The sequence below is a fragment of the Hemicordylus capensis genome, chromosome 4, assembly GCF_027244095.1.
Source record: "Hemicordylus capensis ecotype Gifberg chromosome 4, rHemCap1.1.pri, whole genome shotgun sequence".
Classification (NCBI taxonomy): Eukaryota; Metazoa; Chordata; class Lepidosauria; order Squamata; family Cordylidae; genus Hemicordylus; species Hemicordylus capensis.
The window spans coordinates 193,146,679-193,162,054 of record NC_069660.1 but is presented as its reverse complement, the minus strand read 5'-3'; the positions used below and the strand labels follow the sequence as shown (position 1 = coordinate 193,162,054).

The 15,376-nt window shown below is 42.8% G+C and overlaps 1 protein-coding gene across 15 annotated transcripts in view; it reads left to right on the top strand.

Annotated features, from left to right (window-relative positions):
- The window catches only part of CDH12 (cadherin 12), a 987,186-nt gene that overhangs the window by 556,944 nt on the left and 414,866 nt on the right, over nt 1-15,376 (top strand). Inside the window, exon 1 of one of the 15 annotated variants that reach the window (XM_053248992.1) lies at nt 6,267-6,416. The exons of the other annotated variants lie outside the window; for them this stretch is intronic. The gene's annotated coding sequence lies outside the window, so the exon portion shown is untranslated. Of the gene's footprint in view, nt 1-6,266; nt 6,417-15,376 lie in introns of those variants that run through there. 15 annotated transcript variants of the gene reach the window in all.

Below are 15,376 nucleotides of genomic sequence, written 5' to 3'. Positions count from 1 at the left end.
TTGAGCAACACATCTGCATTGACAAGGGATATGCCTTATGAAAGTTTAGGCCCTTTGGGCAACACACCCTTGAAAGTAAATTATTTCCCAATAATATATTTGCATAGGGACTACCTATTTATATCAAGCCTCCAAGGAATCCATTTGTTGGAACAGTATTACTCAGGTATCTACTGCCAACTTCTGAAAGAAATGAGGAGTTTCCATGTGAAACAGATCAATAAACATACATATATGCATACGTGCACATGCATATATTGGCAACAGAGGTTTGGACCAGAAAGCCCCTTAGGTCCCTTCCAGTTCTGTGGTTTCAGCCTGGAGATTATTTGAATTATTTTCTGTAGTGTGGGTTTATACATTGCTTTGAGAATTCTCACTTGGGTCAAACTTTTCCCAGAGCCTCCTTTACTACTTCTGCAGTACAAACTTAGCCAGAAACCATCAGTATGAATCCATGTGTGAATGTCAGAGTGAGCAAGAGTTCAGATGAATATCTGAAGAGTGATTTTTTTTTTAAACCACATTTTTGACAAGCAGGGTAGAATTATTTCAGGATTTCTTGGTGCACCGATTACAGGCAGAATAACATTAAAAGCTCTCTTTGACTATCTCTGCTCTGTTACTCAAATGGAAAAAAAATGATACATTTATTCTCCCTCTACATTCTGTATCTTGTATGAAATATCTTCTATCAGTGTGGTTTCACCTGTTCATATAGTGTTGTTGTGATGTACAAACTCCCTCCCCATTGACAGTACAGCTTGTACTTGGTGAAAATGCTCTAGTTGGACTGAAAGGGCTGAATTGTACATAACCCCCTGCTTAACTGGGCACCTTTTAAAGTGGTGGAGGACATTACAGGTGTCCATATTCATCCCAGCATCCTTTGCAGTGGAGGTTGCTGATGTTTCCTTTGTGTTTATTTTTAGATTACCAGACCCTTAGAACAGGGATGTGTGTGCATAACCAGAAAACCTGGTTCATTTTCAGTAGAACCAGACTTGAACTGAACTGGGTCAGGTCTGGTTCTGTGCACACTAGAGTCTGGCCCGGTCTGGCTCTAGTCTGAACTGTTTTGGGCCTGGCTCAGGGTGGGGGATGGAATATTAAAAATATTGCACCATTGCGAGGTTTCAGAGGTGTTGCCTTGGATGTGGTAGGGTTTCCTGATGTTCCCTCTCCCCCCACCATCCTCCCCCGGGGCCATTTGTGGCCCGTCTTTGGCCCATTACGGGCTTCTCTGCTTGGTGACCATTTTGTAGGCCACCACGCATGTGCACCGGACATCTGTGTGGCCAAGTTATGATCACAGCCATGCAGATGGCCAGTGCACATGTTCAGCAGCCTACAAAAGGCCACAAATGTGCAGAGAGGCAAAATATGGCCTGAAACAAAAAAGGGGCCAAAAACGACTGGGGTGTGTGTGTGGACATCAGGAGACCAGCCTGTAGCTGCAGCAGCACCCCCCAAAGCCCTGCAATGGTGGTAAGTCTATCTTTTTCTTTTTTAAAAAAATCAAACTGGCCCTGGACTGACCCGGCGGGTTCGGCTTGACCTCGACTGTGAGCCCTCAAGCTGGGCCAGTTCAAGTGTGAATCACCTCAACCTCAAGCACATCCCTACAGGGAACCATCTTTTTATGCCTTGTGCTATGTGAATACACTTTGATAACTTTTTTTAATTGAAAAAAATGTATAAATATTCTAACAAAAGAATAATATTTTAAATAAGCCAGTTCAGTTGTGCTTCTTCCATCCAAAAATTTTAGTTTTAAATTTATTATTGAAGGATTGATTTGATTAGATTTGATTTATACTGTATACCGCCCTTCCAAAAATGGCTCCAGGCGGTTTACACCAAAATAACGACAATTTATTTTGTTTTTGTTTGTTAAAATTGTTTGATTTTAACAATTTAAATCAAAACTATATCAACGTGACAATGATGTTTGAAAACAGATGTATTATGCAGGCACACTTGTGAGATTGCCAGATTTGCCCATGTCTATGGCTCCTATACACTCAGTAAAATGAGGTTTCTTGTTGTATAATATGCAAAACAACCCTTAGATTTAGGACTGAGTGGAGATTAGAACCCAGATATCCCATGTTCAATTCCAAAGCACCATCTACTATATTAATGGGTTTTAAAGGGCTCTTTAGAAACATATATTTGTTTCTTCAAATCAGTAAAAATGAGTAAGCTTCCCTAAAAGACAGCTTGCTTAATACTACTGCAAATCTTTCCCTGCAATGTTCCAGAGTGTTGGATCTATTCTGTAGCAAACTCTCAGTTCATGTGGAATGTTGGTGAAGACCAGCAAGCTTGGACAGTATCCTCTGTGGGTAAAATTGGCTTTTTAATATGTTTCCCAGAATCTTCTACAACTAGGCCTTCCACAAGCCCTCTTGGCACCTTAGGTGCCATGGTGTGCTTCCCCCATATGTCCCCATGCACAGATTATGCCATGCACCAATCCTCCCATCAATCTTCTCACACCTGATCTCAACCACAGCATACAGCACACACCCTTCACCAATCTCTCTACCCCAATCTCACCCATGACACACAAAGTGCTCCATGCAGCCACCTTCTCTTACTTGGTGGCAGTCACTTTTTGTCCTCCTCCTTGTCTTGCTCCCTGCCTTTTCAAAAGGCAAGAGTGAGGAACGGAATGGAAGAAAGTGTGGAGAAGTAGAGTGAAGGTTGGCTTATCATGCCACACAAAGCCTCAATTCCTGTCTGCAACATGCAAGGGTTCTGTGATCAGTGGCGCACCTAGGTAATTTTGGCACCCAAACCGCTCCCGACATGATGCCCCCCGAAACCTGCTTTTGGGGGCCTGCTACCACCTCATCCCCACCAATTTTTTCCACCCCCCCCGTAATTTCAGCCTCCATGTGCACGGCCGAGAGGTGAGCTGAGCAGGCTTCCCCTGCCCCGCGCGGCAGCTGTCTTCCCAGCCCAGCAGCTCTTGAGAACTGTGAAGTGCTCCAGTGTGCCTGAACAGTTGAAATAGATCGCTGCAAGCCCGTGATATCATGGGCTTGTGGTGATCTATTTCAATTGTGCGCCTCACAGTTCTCAGAAGCCACTGGGCTGCCTGGCTGGGCCAAACAGTCACTCCGTCTATTGCTGCAAGGGGGGAGGCCTGCTCAGCTCACCCCACAGCCACCACCCCTTGACCACGCACATGGAGACTGAAATTATGGGGGCAGGGTTGGAAGTGCAGCGGGGCAGTGGTGGGGTGGGCACAGGGTGGTGGCAGGAGGCCCCCCCGGTCCATTTTCAGCCCCCCTAGACCTTGGAGGCCACAGACCAAGGCCCCAAGGTTCTGGGGTAATAACTCCTCTGTCTGATGAAACATGCAGGTATTCCCTCAAGAACTAGAACTAGTGTGGAAAGGATTCTCTGAAGGGAAAATATCCAAAAAACATTTGTTCTGTCATCCCATACTGGCATTGTCTTTATTCACAAAAAATAAATGCACACCTATATGAACCAATTGATGTTGTCAACTGGATTCAAAAACAACTTTACAGTAATATGGTCCACAGTAATCCTTGGCTTGAATTCTGTGGTGCCAAACTGGGAATGAATCTGACCTGAAAATGCGTAGACCATGGTTTTTCCTTTATGACTGGAAATGGCAGACTCAATTGGTTTGGAAAGGGACAAAGTGAAATTGACATGGGCCATGGCCTTCTATGCCAAACCAGAACAAATTTCTCAAAGGTTGAGTTATAAACCTCAGAAGAGCAGTTTTTAATTGCAAAAGTGCTGATTCAACCTTAACCATAAGCGTGGGTGAATGGTGTAGCTATAATTTTGTTAAACAGCAGACATGGGTGTCTGTGCTTGTGAACAACCAATATATCTTGAATGGTAAATGCTGAACAGAGGAAAAATGGAGGCAAGATTCAGCAGTGATGAGTAAGTAAGTAATTAATGCTAAGAGCCCACAGAATGACAAGACATCTTCCGCTGACTAATTGTGATGGGGAAAATATATTTAGCAGTGGTTAAATCAATTAAATGTATGTGATATTTACATGGAACTTAAGCACAACCATTTCTGAAGTTCAGGAAGTTATTGTGTATTATGTGGCGTCTTTGTTCTTTGCCAATAGGTGGCACATTATGGCACATTATATTACCTTTCACAGTAAGATGTGCAATTTGTCTAGGTGGCATTCAAGGCCATTATTATTATAGTGTACCTCTGATCTAATTTAGACTGTAACCTGAGCATTCTTTTTATTTGTACATCATGTCGTTTGGCATGCGTTTGAAAAGGGCTGTGTTCCAAGCTTAGTACATTTTGTTTGTTTGTGTCTTTTTGTGGTTGAAAGCAGAGGGACAAATAGCTTCCATGAGCAAGAAACTGAAATGGAACCCACTGGATTACAGCACCAGTTATTTTCTGATTGTAAAAAACTCTAGATGAGACAAAAGGCACAGGACCCATTACTGAGTATTTCAGAACAGAAAGATTTTTTTGAACGTAAGAAGAATTTGACCTTTCAAGCATGGTATTGCTGATTGTGGATGAAGGTGCATAAATTTAAGCAATTCCAGATGAGATGGGTCTGATTAGAAAGGGAAAGTCTTTTTTTATATATAGATAGAATTGTACTCAACAGATGTATTTCTGCACCTGGCTTGGCTCTTGTATTTTCAGCTTATGTCTGGACTGCCCTTTACTGGCTTTGGCTGGTACAGCAGCTGCATCATCAGCTGGAGGACAAAGTGGCTAACATGAAGCACAACATTACAGAGCCATAACGCTGTGCCCTGGGGTTGCTGCAGATTTCAAAGGCAGCCCTCAAACTATTCAGAAGCATTAGTTGTCACAAAGATGGAGAAACCTGTGGAAATACTACTTCTGCAACTGCTGCTTCTGGACAGCTTTTGAGGCTGCCTTAACAGTACACAACAACCCCAGTTATAGAGCCACTGTCATCTGTTTTCATCCCATAAGAACAGCCCTACCGAATCAGGCCCAAAGCCTATCGATTCCAGCATCCTGTTTCACAGTGGCCCACCAGATATCTCTGAGAAGCCAACCGACAAGAGTTAAGGACATGCCCTTTCTCTTGCTGTTGCTCCCCTGCAAATGGTATTTAGAGACATCCTGCCTCTGAGGCTGGAAGTGGCCTATGTCCACCAGACTAGTAGCCATTGACAGACCTGTCCTCCATGAATTTGTCCAAGCCATCTTTAAAGCCATCCAAGCTAGTGGCAGAGAATTTCATTTCAAAGTACTTCATTTTGTCGGTCCTAAATTTCCTGGCCTTCAGTTTCATGGGATGACCCCTAGTTTGTGTTGTGAGAGAGTGAGAAAAAATTTATCTCTGTCTATCCTCTACTCCATGCATAATGTTATACACCTTGACCATGTCTCCCCATAGTCACCTCTTTTCCAAAGTAAAATGACCCAGATCCTGTAGCCATGTCTCATAAGGAAGGAGCTCCAAGCACCTTGTCATCTTGTTTGCCCTCCTCTGCACCTTCTCCATTTCTACAATGTCCTTCTTAAGATATGGTGTCAATAACTGTATGTAGCACTACAAATGTGGCCGCACAAAGATTTGTATAAGTGTATTATAATATTAGCATTTTCATTTTCAATTCCCTTCCTAACGATTCCTAGCATAGAATTTGCTTTTTTCGCAGCTGCCGCTCACTGAGTTGACACATTCAACAAATTGTCCACTTCAGCCCCAAAATCTCTCTCCTGGTCAGTCACTGACAGCTTGAACCCCATCAGTGCATATGAGAATTTGTGGGGTTTTGCCCCAATATGCATCATGTAAACTTTCTTCCATTGCAGGACATTTGCTATTTTGTCACCCACTTACCCAGTTTGGAGAGATCTTTTTGGATCTACTCACAATCTGTTGTGGATTTAACTACCCTAAATAGTTTAGTGCCATTGTGAATTTGGCTCTTTTGCTGCATATCCCAACCTCTAGATCTGGGATTCTCAATGTTGGGTTCACAGATGTTATTGGACTTCAACTCCCATAATCTCCATCTAAAGGCCACTGGGGCTGGGGATTATGGGAGTTGAAATCCAATAACATCTGGGGACCCCACATTGAGAATCCCTGCTCTAGATCATTTATGAACAAGTTAAAGAGCAGTTGTCTCAGTACAGATCTCTGGGGGACACCACTTCTCACTTCCCTCCATTGTGAAAACCATCCATTTATTCCTCTCCTCTGTTTCCTGTCTTTCAGCCAGTTACCAATCCACACATGAACCTGTCCCCTTATCCCATGACTGCTAAGATTACTCAAGAGCCTTTGGTGGGGAACTTTGTCAAAAGCTTTGTGGAAGCCCAAGTATACTATGTCAACTGGATCACCTTTATCCACATGTCTGTTGACACTCTTAAAGAACTCCAAAAGGTTAGTGAGGCAAGACTTGCCCTTGCAGAAGCCATGCTGGTTTCCCTTCACCAAGGCCTGAAGCAAGGCCAAAACTTAACAATTTTGTCCTTAAGTATGTTTTCCATCAATTTACCCAGCACAGAAGTTAAGCTAGCCAGACTGTAGTTTCTATGATCCCCCGTGGATCCCTTTTTGAAAACTGGTGTACATTCCAGGTACTTTCCATTCCTCTGATATGGAGCCTGATTGCAGGGACAAGTTATGTATTTGTTCTAGAAGTTCATCACTTTCACATTTAAGTTCCTTCAGAACTCTTGGGTGGATTTCATCTGGCAATTTGTTGATTTTTAGTTTTTAAAGTCAGTTTAGAACATACCCTCTTGTCACCTAAAACTGACTCAGTTCTTCAGCCTCCAAGCCTAAGAAGCTCAGTTATGGAGCAAGTATATGGTCAGTATCCTCTGCCTTGAAGAAAGATGCAAAGAATTCATTCAGCTTCTCTGCAATCTCCTTATCCTCCTTAATATCCCTTTCATGCCCTCATCATCTAGGGGTCCAACTGCCTTCCTATTATCCTTTTGTTGAAACACTATCTTAATTACCAGTTTGCTTCTGGGCTTAATTGAAGGTGCTGATTTAGACATATTATGCCTTAAATGGGCCCTTGGTATCTCAGCGAGCACCTTATCCTTATGAACATCTCTGAAGTGCAAGGGTAACTGAAGAGGGCCTGCTTAGTGTTCCACCTTACTTGTAGGCTCTACATGAATCCTTGTTTTATCTCTACTTTATTAATCTCCCCACAACCTCTAGGATTGTATCTTATTAATCATATTTATGTTATTTATAAATAAATGCATAAAATAAATATATCTTATTAATTAGGATTGTATCATATTAATCATAACTTTACCCTAGTTTTATCTAATTTTACTAGTCACCTCACAATTTTTAGAGTTCTATTTCATTAATCATAATTTCATAGTCTGTTAATCTGCAGCAATTTAGTTGTACCTACTTAAAGATAATCTGGTTTATAATAACCTTAATGTAATTAATGTAATTGATCTTTTATTTCATTATATCTGTACTATATCCTGTGCTGGTCTTTGACCGTAATAAAGATGATTGATTGATTGATTGATTGATTGATTGATATTTGTAGGCCACATTGGCTTCCACAAGAAGCAGGCCCTTCCCATCGGTTGTCCTGAACACTCTTCCTCAATCCCTTGCTTTCTATGAGCATCTTAAGTCCCTTTTTTCAACATGATTGTGAAAAACCATGGTTGAAATGTTCTTATGTTTGTGTAAAGTGGTACACAAGTCTTGCAAATAAGGGATGATATTAAAAGTGCTAGAATGTATACCACTAGCAGAACATGGTGTATATGTTAGTAACATCCAGGAATGACTAATACTGTGCTTGCACAAGGATGTTGCACTAGTGCAAGCTAGCACTAGCTAGCTAGCTTGCCGTTGTGCTAGCTAGTTCTGCTACATTCGGAGCTTGCATTCAGAATCCAGACTAGTGTTGCAACAGTGTGCAAGCAGATTTGCCCTTGCTCAACAAGATGCACAACTCATATGGCGCACCTCATATATTCTGCAGGGAACCTTTGCACCCCATGCAGGGAACCTTTGCATCCCCATGATTTTGCACAGCTACACAATCTTCTTGCAAGTACAGCATTAGTCAAGATGTCGAGCCTTTGTGTTTAATTATTTCCGGTGTGAGACTTGCAGGATCATCTCTAGCCTGAGCTGTGCCACCAATCCAAAAGGTAAAGGCCTCAGAGGGAACAGAGGCTGCTCCATGTCCCCTTATAGCTATGTGATCATGAGAGCCTGTTTGGGGGCTCCCTTGAGCTCCCCTCTACCTGGTTTGGGGCTACAGGCTTGTAGTTCCCACGTTTGCTGCTCAGATCCCACGAGACCATGAGATCTCCATTTTTGGTTTGCATGAGCTAACTCATAGGGCTGATAACTTTCAAACTGATAACTCTGAGGTCAAGTTTAATTTCTGGACTGCAGGTACCTGCCTTCTCTTCTAAAGTAGCTTACTTCACCTAAAACCTTGAGAATAAAGGTTTGTGTCTTTATTTTCCATGAACTGTGATTCTCAAGGTAGTTGATATCTAGGCAGGCAGCAATTCTAACTATTATTAAGATGTCAGAATTCTTTCTTCTTCTTCTTGCTGTGTCTTCCCCTTTTAACTATTCTTCTGTGAATCTAGTGTTTCCTGGAATCTTCTGATCTCCATATTACCTTTGTATTTCTTTCACCAGAGATTTTAGTGCAGAGGACAGGCAAACACTTTGTTTCAACTAGCTGTCTGTGTGTCAACACAAAGCTCAAAGGAATACGCTTATATAACTAAAGTTCCTCTCTTACAACTTGTGCTGATGATACATAGAATGTAACAAAACATAACTTGGAGCTCCTATCGATCGAGGACAGAGGTATCCTTATGTTTAATGTATATACACATTCCCCATTCTTTTCTTCCTTCATGTATTGCTGCAATGGGACAACTTTAAAATTGAAGACATGAGGATAATGAAATGAATACTTAGTTGAAAAGTTGGAGATTTTTTTAAAATGTTGCCATTCTAAGAGACCGACATTTTGTGCACATGTGTTTAGTAATGTCCTGGTAACATTTTTTTAAAGGAAAAAGCAGCTTTAGATGCTTTAATCTGTTATGGAGGAGTAGTGGAGGGAGAGGTGGCTCCACTCTTTCCATCCCAGCCAATTTTTCTGCTCAGAATTGCCCTTCAATTGCTTTCCCCTCTATAGGACTTTAGGTGCATAATTATTCAGGCAAAATGCATTTGAAACCCTTCAGGGGGATTAAAAAAAGAGCCAGAGTGCTTGATATTTTGCAGGAAAATGTCTTGGGAGCCAGCATGGTGTAGTGCTCGACTAGGATCGGGGAGACCCGAGTTCAAATCCCCATTCAGCCATGAAACTAGCTGGGTGACTCTGGGCCAGTCACTTCTCTCTCAGCCTAACCTACTTCACAGGGTTGTTGTGAAAGAGAAACTCAAGTATGTAGTACACTGCTCTGGGCTCCTTGGAGGAAGAGCGGGATATAAATGTAATAATAATAATAATAAGTATCTGGGGGGTTAAAAGGGTGAAACAAGCAAGACCCTTCTCCTTCTACCAATCAGGCTAACTTCCTGACTAAGGAAGCACCAGTGCAACAAGAGGATCAGAATAAAAGTGTTTCCACAGTAATTGCACCAGTGAACTGGAGAAGGGGCAATTGTTTATTATCTCCCATTACCCAGAAAGCCCTCTGTGCACCTTAAAAAATGTCCCTGAGGGATTTATGGGGAAGAGGAGGTCATAAAAAAACAGCCTCTTCCAACTGTGTAATGGTGGAATTAGTCTGGAACCGCAGTTCTGATTGTCTTACTGGACCGGTGCTTTGTTAGTCGGGATGTCAGCCACTGTCTTCCACAGATACTTCTCAGAGTTGCAGGGATGGGCCGGGGGGATGTGAGGGAGGGTTTTTTTTAACTAACGTTTCTAATATTTTTGATAGTTGGCATTAGCCTTTCACTTTAGGTAACTCAAGAAATGGATGATTAGTCAGTGTGCTTCATTCAGCTTGAGAAGTTAAGCATGCCTGCTACTAAGTAAACTTGCTCTGTGATTTTATACACACACACACAGAGAGAGAGAGAGAGAGAGAGAGAGAGAGAGAGAGAGAGAGAGAGAGAGAGAGAGAGACTAGTCCTAAGCAGCACCAAGCTGACACTTCAGTACTGCCTGAAAATGGCATTGGAAACTGGGAGTTCACAAAATGGGAGGAATTCTCTCTCCAAAACATTCCAGGGCATTCTGGGGGGAAATTGCTCATTGGATGTGTTTAGAGGCCCACAGGTTTTTTTCTAGAAATTTCCAGCACAAAATAGTATCCTGAGTATTTGGGGAGAAAATGCCATAGCCGCCATGTGTGGCTGCCAAGATAAACTCTTACCACTCTAATTGCGAGAGCTGAACATGCAAACAAGCCCCCCCCCCCTTTAAAAGTGTGGCCCATTTCATGTTCTGCATGGGTAAAGAACACAAAATGGGTCACAATTTTTTTTAAGTGGGGGGTTGTATTTCTAGCTACCCCCGTTCCCCATTCCTGCAAATCAGTTGTCCACTTCTGGTTCTTAGCAGATAGATGTACTGAACATTTTGTTCTAGCTTTTTAGCCCTCAATCTTTTTAGCCCTCAAGGGCTAGGTGGGTCCCCTACTTCAGTGCTTGTGAGTGCATGCTGGAACTCTCTCTCTCTCTCTCTCTCTCTCTCTCTCTCTCTCTCTCTCTCTCTCTCTCTCTCTCAATTTTGTAGGAAGGGGAACTTGAGCCATTTATAGGCCAGCCACATTGCAACAGAGAAGGGTGTTTAAATTGCTCTGATAAATAAAGTGACCCAGATAGGAAGGATGTCGTTTCTTCATCATCCACGCTGTAATTCAGACTGACATGTTAAGGGAGAGCTCCTGTGCTCCTAGTGTGACCCAGATTGGAAGTCATACCGGCAAGGAAGGAAACTATCAGATCATAATCTCATATGCTCCTTACAATGCACTCACAGGCCAGCATGTGACATATAAGAGTGTTTCAGGTCCTCAGCCAGGGACCTGTCTGTCTGTTCAGATGCCAGTATATTGAGTATTGATACTGCCTTAAATCCATACACATATACTGAGCAGATTGTGCGTATATATATATATATATATATATATACACACACACACACACACACACACACACATACATACATACACACACATACCCTTAACCCTGAAGTAGGAGAGAACATCATGAGGCCCTATTCTCATTTAACTGTAGCCATATAGCTTCATCAGCTTCTCTGGAGTCAACGCTCGAGGCGGTTTGAAATGTTCTGCTGCCTCAGCAGGATACAGCTCAGCTGGTTCTTCAGTTTAAGTCTAATAAAGGATTAATGGCAGAGAGATTGAGAGCACCTGGGGGCTTTTACACCCCACTCAATGATGCTGTACTGAAAAATCTCAATACAGCGGCTAGGTTAAGTCCCATTGGAATATGTGGCTTTAAGCATGCAAACTCCAAACTGGGCTGTGGCCAGAGAACCATGCATGTGCTAGAGATCATTATTTGAGATATGGAATTCATGCAGGAATTAATTATTATGGAGGACACATGAGCTAGAGCTACAGGCATTTGTTGGAAAGTTATGCCAAGGTATAGGACTGCCAAATGTTTGACTTCAGAACATCTGGCCCCAGGGTAGAGACAGTGAGGAGAACTGGGGTAGAAGCATTGGAGGACTCTGGAAGAGAAGAGGTAGAGCCAAGATAACGATTCACGTACAGTGCAGCACACCACCTATGGAAAGGCTAGATGGATGCACTGTCTCTGTTCATCTCCAAATTGTGTTCTATTGAACTCACAGATCCTCCATCCGTGTCTCCTAAGAATTGCTCAATTGCTGAAGTGATGAGCCTCCCATTATCCCAATGGGAAACTCATTGCTGCAGTGACTGAGCAATGGGGGCTCTGAGAGTTTGCTAGATGTGAGGATACAATTTGGGGATGAACAGAGGCAGAGCATGGGCAATGCACTGTATGTGAGTCAGTATGCTATAGGAGGAAGGAGAGAGGGCAGAATATGGTTGGTTGAGACAGAGGTAGGTCATATGCAAAATCTGGCAGAATCTACTTGGTTTTGAGATGTCAGTACTGGCTGCCTAGCAGAATATAGTTTTACCATTTGGACCAATAAAACAGGAGATTGCCACAATGGTGGGGGATACCCCCCCCTAAGCACAATAAAAATGTATATGATGTTTCACCTTCCCTTCCTGCATAAACATGCATCCATAGCTATGGCAGGAGGAGGCATTTGAAGCAGAGCTCCTTTTTGGCCTTGAGGTAATTCCGCCCAGCTGGCTTCTTGCAGAGAAAGCTTCAGGAGTGCCCCTGTCCACAGCTTCAAGATACTAAGCAAAAGGGGCTGATATGGCAGCAGCATTGGCTTCTGGAGAGACTCAGGATGCCCCAGCCCCTTTTGTGACTGCATTGATGCAAAGCAGGACTAAGTAGCAGGCTCTAAGTGCATGGTCCCACACAATCTGCTCCAAAAGCCTTTAAGTCCAGGCTCAAGAATTACCTAGGTGCACTTCTGTCTAGTGTTTTCAGAGTTCCAGTGGTGCACACAACTAAAAAGTGAGGTAGGCCTTTTCATTCTTACCTCAATTTTTGCCCAGATAGCAGATCTTGGCTACCTGAGGCTGTAGCTGCTGGTTTGGGAGACCTCTTGGTCTCCCAGGTGACACAGGCTGCTTGGGTAGGAGGGATTTTACCCAAGTAGCCCGTGTCATATGAACGACCTTTCTAGGGATGTGTAGAAGGTTTCAAGCTTGGAAATGTACATATTCTAGGGATATGTACAAGGTTCCAAATTCAGAATGAGTCATTTTGAGTGTTCCAAGCACAGACAGAACACCCTTCAAATGAAGGGATCGTTCCAAGCTCGGAATGGAATAACCCCATTCTGAGTCAGAACATTTTGAGTGTTCCACAATCTTGCTGGCCTCTTCTGGTCAGCACCACCATGCAAATGGCTGCTGTGCATGCACAGAACCCAGAAAAGCACCATTTTGGACTCCAAAATGGCACTCGGAATGTTTTGAGTGATCCAAACTCATTCTGTTAGAACAACCGGCTCAACTGGTTGTCCCGATGGAACATTCCAGGCATTCACATTTTATTCCAAACCCTGAACGCCATGGCCTAATTCCATTTTCCACAAATCTCCATTTAATATCCTGTCCAATCATATCAGCTTGAGTCAGCTCAGTTGAAATTAGCTTTGCCCAAAATAAGAGAGACATTCTGGAGGAAATAGCTTTATTGCCACCTCTTGTAAATGGCTACCAGTTAAGCAGCTGTGCATAAATAGCCTGTGTTGTACAACAGAAATGCATAGTTATTCTAGGCATGTTTAGTAAACATGAGTTAAAGACTTGAGAAAAGCTGTCTTGTACCATTTGCCAATACATGCGTCCATGGGCCAGGCAACCCTCCAACAGCCATTTGGCTCCCATCGACCCTTTGATTACTCTTCTTACATTGTCCTCTACCTAATGGTCAATTAAGCCAAATCAATATTCTACTCATACCTGAGGATGTAGCTGTTGAATAAATAACTGAGCAATAATTAACACTGGGTTATATGAGTTTTCTAGCTGGCTCCTATTCTCCACTTTTTTTTAAAAAAAGGAAGGTGTACAGCTTACTTTCCTATTGTGTACTTTTTCCAAGATCTCCTTTACAAAGAGATTGAAATTGCTGTCTGCTGTTGAAAAAACATGGCCTTGTGAATTCAACCTTATAGTCTTTCCAACTAACGTAAGAGCATGTCACATTGGACCATTTGGAATTTTCATCACATATTAAGAATCCTCTTAAAGCTGCTTTATTACACATAAGCAACATTTACTGTCCTTACAGGCAAGGGACATTGCTCTTGGTCACTTTACGGTACTTGTAAAAGCCATTTGCCAGCATTTGTCATTTGGTCATGTTACCCTCCTGATGTCGTATGCCCTCCAGTCCTGCTCAGGAAGTGAATCAGTTGATTCAATTTCCTTCTGGGCGGCAGATCCCAGCCCCAACACTTCTGGCTGCCCCAACCTCTGATGTGGAGTCAATACAACACTCCAACCCACAGTCAGCAGGAAAAGCTGGAGTGCACATTGACGCTTTACCTGCTGAGATGCCCATGGACTCAGTACTCACACAGATGCCTGGCCACATATCCAGGCAGAAATTCAGGAGGCCTGCAATCTATCCACATTAGGTTGGTACGATGCAGGTGAGTTTCTGCCTGGTACATTGTTATGTTATCCCCAGCATTCCACAAATGGGCTGCTAAGAGAATGTGTCATCACTACCCTATAGTAGATCTGCTGCTTCCATGGAATGCTAGAGCCACTTTCAAGCCTGGAAATTTATCCAGTTTGACACCAATTGCAGTTAGCACTACTATCTGTAGCTGGAGGAATTCCAGACAGCTGGCTCAAGTCTCTGATTCCTCTCAAGCTTTTACTTCTTTCAGATTGGCGGGGGGGGGGGCGGATATTAATAGCATGTTTACAAATGGGAGATTGTGCTGGTCAACGACCGTAATAAAGATTATTGTTATTATAAATGGGAGATATCCTACAGCCATATTAATTTATTTTGCCAACTGATCTGTAGAACTCAGTGCAGGAATGCCATATCTTGGATTATGTTATAATCCAAGGTGGCATTTCTGATTGAAATTGTAGGGACAGTGGAAATCCTGATATGCCTACTTGGTCCATGTAGAAGAAGACTTGTCTATCCTTTAGAACAACAAGAAATATCTCTGACAGGTAGGCTGCTTAGGAAAGATAGGTTAAGTGGTGATAGATTTCTTTTCCTTGGTGGCTTCCTAAATTATTTACTTATTATTGCAACATATATCTAGATTTATTGATATGTGAGCTCTTTCTTCATGGCTTTGTCTCATGCCGCTATAATAATACCTGAAAGTTGGTCAAAATGGGGAGGGGCAAATTATGCCAATTCCTTATGCCCTATTGCTGCCTCGCTGAGAAGATAGATGGTGATTAGGTTGAAAGGACCCATGTGATTAATCCTACCAGATGGTGTCATGCTTTTGAGCCGAACCCCAGCAGACCTTTGAGCCTTACCACAGCACTGTTGTGGAAACTAATAGGAACATAGGGAGCTGCCTTCTACTGAATCAGACCATTGGTCCATCTAGTTCAGTATTGTCTACCCAGACTGGCAGCGGTTTCTCCAAGGTTTCAGGCAGAAGTATCTCTCAGCCCTAACTTGAAGATGCCAGGGAGGGAACTTTGAACCTCCTGCTCTTCCCAGAGTGGCCCTATCCCCTGAGGGGAATATCTTACTGTGCTCACAAGTGTCTGCTTAAG